The sequence below is a fragment of the Opisthocomus hoazin genome, chromosome 12 (assembly GCF_030867145.1).
Source record: "Opisthocomus hoazin isolate bOpiHoa1 chromosome 12, bOpiHoa1.hap1, whole genome shotgun sequence".
Taxonomy (NCBI): Eukaryota; Metazoa; Chordata; class Aves; order Opisthocomiformes; family Opisthocomidae; genus Opisthocomus; species Opisthocomus hoazin.
This window is the reverse complement of record NC_134425.1, coordinates 3,536,502-3,543,406: the sequence shown is the minus strand read 5'-3', so window position 1 is coordinate 3,543,406 and position 6,905 is coordinate 3,536,502.

Here is a 6,905-nt window from a genome sequence, read left to right as displayed (position 1 = left end):
TTTTGTCACATCAGCCTGCCGATAGGTCTGGCTCCACAGTTTGGAATTCTTCAGGAATTAAAGCCTTACGTAAACATATAATTTAACTTCATTACAGTATAATAATAATTTTTAAATAACTTTGTAATATGTTCTTGCATCTCTTTTTAAAGTGCGCATTGTTGTACTGTCACAGTTTCATTCACTCCGTAACAGTCAAAGCAAGAGATACGAAGGTAAACCCAACTGAGAAGGTACAGAGTGCGAAGCGGCCCCTTTCCCAGGTTTACAACTTGCTTTTCCAAACTGCCAGCTGCTCTGTAGACAAGCCATACTAATTGTGGGACAATTTGTGTGTTCTTAAACTAAAATATTATTCACTTAAAGCAACGCGTAAATTATTTATTCATTTGCATTTGCATTTCAATAGTTGAAAAATGTCCAAATTAACTACTTTGAAAATTGTTCCAAAATTTCCCCCTAGGCTGTGACCTTGTGGCCAAGTTTAATCTCCAAGCAAATTCAAAGCAGGGTTTATAACTAAAACGTCAAACGGCTCTGAACGTGCTTTGCTTCAGAGAAGCAACTCATTCTGTTGCAAACTCAGCTAAGCATTCAGTCTGAGGCCTACAGCTTGGTTTTTTGAAACACGTTTTCAACCAAGTTACCCAAATCTAGTGTTGACAACTCCAGATTTTGTTGGAGGGGTTTTGGTGGCTTCCTTAAAGCTCCTGCTTGTGGCCTCACCTCATAATGTAAGATGCTCAGCTCTCGGTTTAAAAAACGCTTCTGATCCTCATGGTTGTGGTGAAAACCATTGAGTGTTGGAAACCAGAATACAAATGAAAATAGGAACTACGTTCGTTTTAATAATCTCTACATAAATGCGTCAAACCTGAGATTTAGGGAGCTCAACTCATGGCCGTATCAGTATCATCATTTCACGTCACCTCTAACCTGGGACGTGCCTACAACCGTTTCTGCACCCAAAGCCAGCGCGCGGCTCCTGAAGGCACCAGGTGGATGCCCCAGCCTGACCACGGACCTCAAAAGCCAAACGCCGTTTTGTTACAGTTCCTGTGGTAAGTTTAGCTGCATGGGCATGGTTCCTCCTCCTCCCTTTGTCATAAACCTGGTCCCTGCAAACATACAGAAGATTAATTCAGTACACTTTCCCTTGCGAGGAAAACTGCTGGAGGGAAGCAGAAAGCACAGGCACCGCTCTAAGATCTCAGCCAGCAGTAAAATGTCAGGAACCAGCAAGGAAGGTGGTTTCCTGACAGTGTGTGTCCTGATACCAGTCTTTCCAACAGGCCCCATGATGAGGGGAAGCTCCTGTGCTCCTAACTATGCTCCTTTCAGGACTAGAATGAAGAAAACAGCTATAAAAGAGAACTCTTAAGTTTGCAGAAGAGGATAAAAGTCAGCAGACTTCAGCTGTCAAAACTTCAGTGGAATAGACACATAACTAAAGAAGTAGCTGAGAGGTTTGTTTTATTTAATATTGGTTTTTAAATAATAGTAAACTTCAGTCTGCCTGGCTGCGTCGAGAGAGCGGGATGTACTCACGTCTGAGGTGGCTCATACAGCAACCAACCTGACACCTTACCTGCGAGCATCCACTCTTTGAGCGGCTCTTGAAGTCTGCAGACTCTCAAGATGGGCAATAATATCTCAGGATTTTGGCCCCACATCGGTTTGAACTCTAGAACGGGTTCACGGCATGCTATGAAAAATCTTGTATGTCCTTGCTGGACCTCTGGGCAGAGACGTCAGCCCAGCAAGCCCTGAGCGCGTATGGGGCTGCGCAGGCTCCTCGCGTCTGCCTGTGCAGCACCATTTCAGGTGGTGGCCCCGGCGCGGGCGAAGGAGCTGTCGCTGCTGGGGGCTGCGCTGTCACCGCGCTGGAGTACACGAACCACCTCGCATTGCGCGTTACAATAGATCAGTAAATGTGTTGCTGAAACAGGGGTGAAAAGGAGCTGTCATGCTGTGCACAGTATAATTGCTATTTCTTTTATATGATTATAAGAGTGTGTGATTCTTTCATAAAGCCTTAGAGAAAACATCCCAAGTCCTCCCCCTCCCCAGATACTCACATGTCAATTTACGTAAAACAAAACCAATTTACTAACAAACGCACAAATATTAAAACAGAGATCTAAGCAGCACATTAGGCGTTTCAGCTACCTGTAAATAAGTATCAGTTTAAAAATTGAAGGTAGAAAAAAATATTAAATGCCAATCAAGAATACATGAAGTGGCTGGTAATTTCTCTGGCACAGCAGGTTGGCAGGAGGAGAGCAAGCAGAAGAACTGGACAATCCCAATGGACAGCACTCGGGGACAGCACTAACAGACTGTCAAAGCCTCCCTTGCTACTTTGGCCCCTGCTCATTGCAAGGTCTCCGGGTTAGAGCCCTCCACAAACCAACATCTCCCTTCCAATCTCTTCTCTTGGCTCAGGGGCAGCGCACGCTCAAAGCACAGAAAATGAGAAGATTCTGCCAGGGAATGGCTCAGAGATGGGACAGAGGGTGGGGTGGCAGAGGGAAGCAGCGCCGCAGTAAAACGACCTTAAACTCCTCGGCGAGGAAGCCTGCAGCACACGCGTATCTTCAGAGAAGGTTACCTCGCCTTCCCCTCCCTCCTTCTTAGAGCGGCCTGAAGCTAACCAACACTGGCTACCTGCCGAACTGTTTCTCCCTCCTTCCTTTTGAAGTCATTTAGTGCTCTCATTTTAATATTCTCCAGTTCTTGTGGATCTCTCCACCCGCGACTTCAGCTCCCCGCACAGCCGCGCGAATTGGCTGACGGACGGTCTGTGCCCTGGCGTCGCCAGCGGCGGCAGGGGTACAGCGGCACAAAAGCAGGCACCAAGAGCCAAGATGATGTCTTCGGTGTCTCGCAGGCTCATGCAGTGCATATCTATCTTCTGTAAATAACCCTCAGTCTTCACATGGATTATGCAGACTTTCTGATGAAACCGCAGAAATGTCAATGCGGCACCTGAGTGCCCAATCAGGCAGCGGCTCCCTGACCCCTGCCCTCCTCCTCTCCAGCACGACTGCTATTATCTTCAAGGGGAAAAACCCTCCTTGTCTCTCATTATACCTTTTTTTATGATCTAGGATTCTGTTAATAATGACTCCATGTTACATAAAACAGATACATTAATGTCACCGAGTCCCAAAAGTACTGAATCAAGCTGACTCCTCCAGAAAGGAAGAAAGTAATAGATACAAGCAAGGGAAAGCCTTAATAAGAGCGCAGATCCTAAGGATGGGAAGAGCTCCACCAGATCGCTTTCTCCTTCCCATCTGAAACGGGGTATTTAAAGGGCCACGCGGCTAAAGAAGATCAGAGTCGTGGCAAGGTGACTGTGAACACCCCATCAAAGTGAGCAAATCAAACACGTGATTTTAGGTGGTGCTGCAAAGGCGTGCTCAGCCCGTCACACTCGTGTGCTCTGCTCCCAGTTGCTAACGGGGAAAGGAGGTGGAGAAGCTAGGCAGCTCAGCAACCTGGCCCTCACCTTTCATCTCTGGAACAAAACTGCTGGCTTAGACCAACAACTTTGGAGAAATAAGTTGCCTGGACTCAGTTTAGAGGGAAAAATAGCCAACCCTTTGACCTGTGTGTATGGCTAAGACTATTTTTATCCCTTTACAGCTGGAGCAAATGTTACAATTAAAAGCAACACCCAGTGACTGTCAGCGCTAGTCAAATATTAAAATAGAACAAAATCCCTAATCGGAGGTATGAAGATATTTAGTGGCAAAACTATTAATATCTGAAAGCTTCAGAAAAGAAAACCCAGGGCAGCCTGGCTCAGCCACCTGCTGTGGAATATAACGCAGAAGAGTGCTGTGATCGGGAAGAAACATTGGCGGCACTCACACAGATACACAGTACACATCTGGGTGTCAAAAACCTGTGAATTACATCCAGAAAACATGAAAATGGATTAATAAATGTGGAGGTAGTCATAACTATTTTAAGGAAAGAAAAATTAGATGAAAAACTAAGTCATGTTTGCTGAATGTTGTTTGGCTGGGCATCGGGGTTTTTTCCACCAGCTGCAGACACAGCAGATATTTTGATTCCCACCTTGATGAAAGGGAAAGGGTAAAACCACAAGACCAAGATAAGCTGTATAAACAGATGCAGCGTCTTTTATGGAGTGGCACCCATTAGCACATAAGGCTGAATTTGGCCCAGTAAAAACGTGAGGAGAAAATGAGGGGCCCTATGGAGCCACGGCTTGTTGCTCCAGAAAGGTGAAACCAGGGCAAGAAAACAACATTAGCCACGATGAATGCAGCTTCCAGAACAACTCAGGAGTTCCCTCATGTACATATGTAACAAATAGGGAAAAATCTATATTAATGGTAAAGGTCTGAGCTACAGGCTTTTGTTTCCTTCTTTCACTTGGCCTGTTGAGCCTGGAGACCACAGCATGCTGCTCTCTTTGGAGACAAGGAAGAAGTTCCCATATGCCACAGTCTATATGCGTAGTGGGTCAGAAGATAACTGAGTAAAGCCAATAATACACAAAACACGAGAGCAAGAAAGAGGAAAAAAGGGAAAATGAGAAAGTAGAAGGTTACTCCTTGAGAAGCCTTCTTCAGGCTCCATCAATACATCAACTTTCACTGGTCTGTACTGCAACAGAAAATACCTCTCACAACAGACAGAGCTGGTGGAACAGCCCTGTACCGGTGCTCAAGTGCTATTTAGACTCATCTGTACAAACAAATCCAAATTCAACTCCCCTGACAGAGATCCTTCAGAGTATTAGATCTATTAAAATTTGTATTTTGCAATTACTTCAGTTTACTTTACTTCTTTTCTAGGTTTTATGCTAAATTACATGGACAGAGTATCAAGCTTCATTTAAAAAATCTATTTTTTCTGGGCTGTTGCCACTGTCAGAACAAATTTTAAATCATGTGATACAATCATCATCAGGTTGATTGATACGTTCACTGTAGACCAGCCTGTGGGTGTATCATAGAGCAAAATCTGGCTTAATCTACTAATTTCTATTTTAACATAAATAAAATACATGACACCTTAGCCATTTTTGTTAATTGACTACTATAAAGTGCTCAAACAGTGATGAGGTTCGTGTTTGCGCAGCATACCAGAACATTGTGGCTACCACCAATTCCTATCATTTCTTTGGGTGAAAAAGTTAACGTCTCTGTGACTCTGTTCCTAATTCATACAATGGACATACATTTGATCCCAGAAGTGGTAGGAGGATTAATTTGTGAACAACCAAAAGTATAATGTAAGTGCTAGGTGCAATTATTTTAAGTGCTAAATATCTCACGACGGCGGCAGATAGGAGTAAGACAGCAATGAGACTGCAGTTCTGGGTTTTTTTCATTATTGTACAGACAATGCTAGCCCTCAAAGTATGCCAGGCATTTTCCAGATCAGAAGAAAATGTGATCCCTACTCTGAGAGTGCCTAATCTAAAAAGTCAAAGATGAAAAGAGGGAAAGGAACTCCGGATACAAAGGAATCTATGTAGTGACAGGTCCCAGCTTGTTATTTTAATTAAAAATATGCTAAATCCTTCTTTTTGCCTCTTTCAGCCCTCTCATCCAGGCTCTAAGCTTCAATTCCAGTGTCCGCACAACCTCCTCTAATCATCCAACGCTCCCCCCACGTAATGGAGCAATTTGGAGCCAGGGTCGGTAGGGAAACGGGGTATGCGGCGAAGTGTGACAGTTGGTAGGATGACAGACCCCGAAGACTGGAAATCCAACAGATCCAGCCCAAACGTGTTTCCAGAGGGCCACGTGTGTCCTACCAACAGGGTCCCTTGAATTCAGAGGCTTCTCAGGACTTACAGAGGGTAAAACTGCAGAAAAAAGCCCACAGCACTGGATCCCCCTTCACCTGCATACATGTATGGCTTGAGAAATGCATCCGCTGCACTAAACACAGTCTCCTTGCTCAGAGGACCCTGGCATGTCCTCAGATGGACCATTAAATCCTCTGAGCCAAATACATAAAAATGCTACTTTATCAATTATTAGAGAGCGAGCCGGCAGCGTTGTGCTAGTTTAAATCGTCCCAGAGTTTTATCAGGGGTTAGAGATCCCACCTGCCCCCTTCCCAATGCCTTATAGTCCTTCCCGTTGGCTTGCCCCCACAGCTGAAGCAAATGTCTCCCGGCACAGCTCACTGTGCTCGGCTCCCCTACTGCCCCCGGAGCCCAATGGATATTCCTTCAGATGTCTAACAAGCGTTGAACACAACTGAGGTTTAGAGAGAGACAGAAATCAATACCGCAGCTTCCACTAGTCACGCTGAGGGATTAGCCGTCCCAAGGAAAAGCACAGACGGTTGAATAGCAGAATCATGACTCCGAATAATGCAAGAGGTTTATGAAGCTGGGAAGCAGCCTCTGGCCTTGATAACCTCCAGCTGGCCTGGAAAAAAAGCAGGCAGTGGAAACATGCACTCGTAGCATCCTCCCTTTCTGCATCAGCGGGGCAGGAGCTGGCCTCAGCATGTCCGCTGTGGCACACCGGGGAGGCCCTGCGAGGCAGCAGGCAGGTGACCACCCGGGTCCACGCCGTCACGCCGAGCACTGCACGGCCATTGGCGTTTTCCAGACCTCTGTTGCAGCTGGGTGATGTATTTTGGCTCTGGAGCTTGAAAGGGAGCAAATCCAACAGCGACAAATGCCAGGAACGGCTGGTGGCATGGGTGAGTTGCAAAGGCAAGGAGCTGAATCCTTCAACTGTGAACCAGGTTCATCACTGTGAAAGGAGAGGGAGAAGACACAGAAAACTGTTTGGCTCGTATCATCACCAAGGGAGGCCCCACAAACCTCTAATAACGAGAGGTACGGGATCCTGGGCCACTGCTAACAAGTACCTCCATCTTAAGAAGTCCAAATCCTC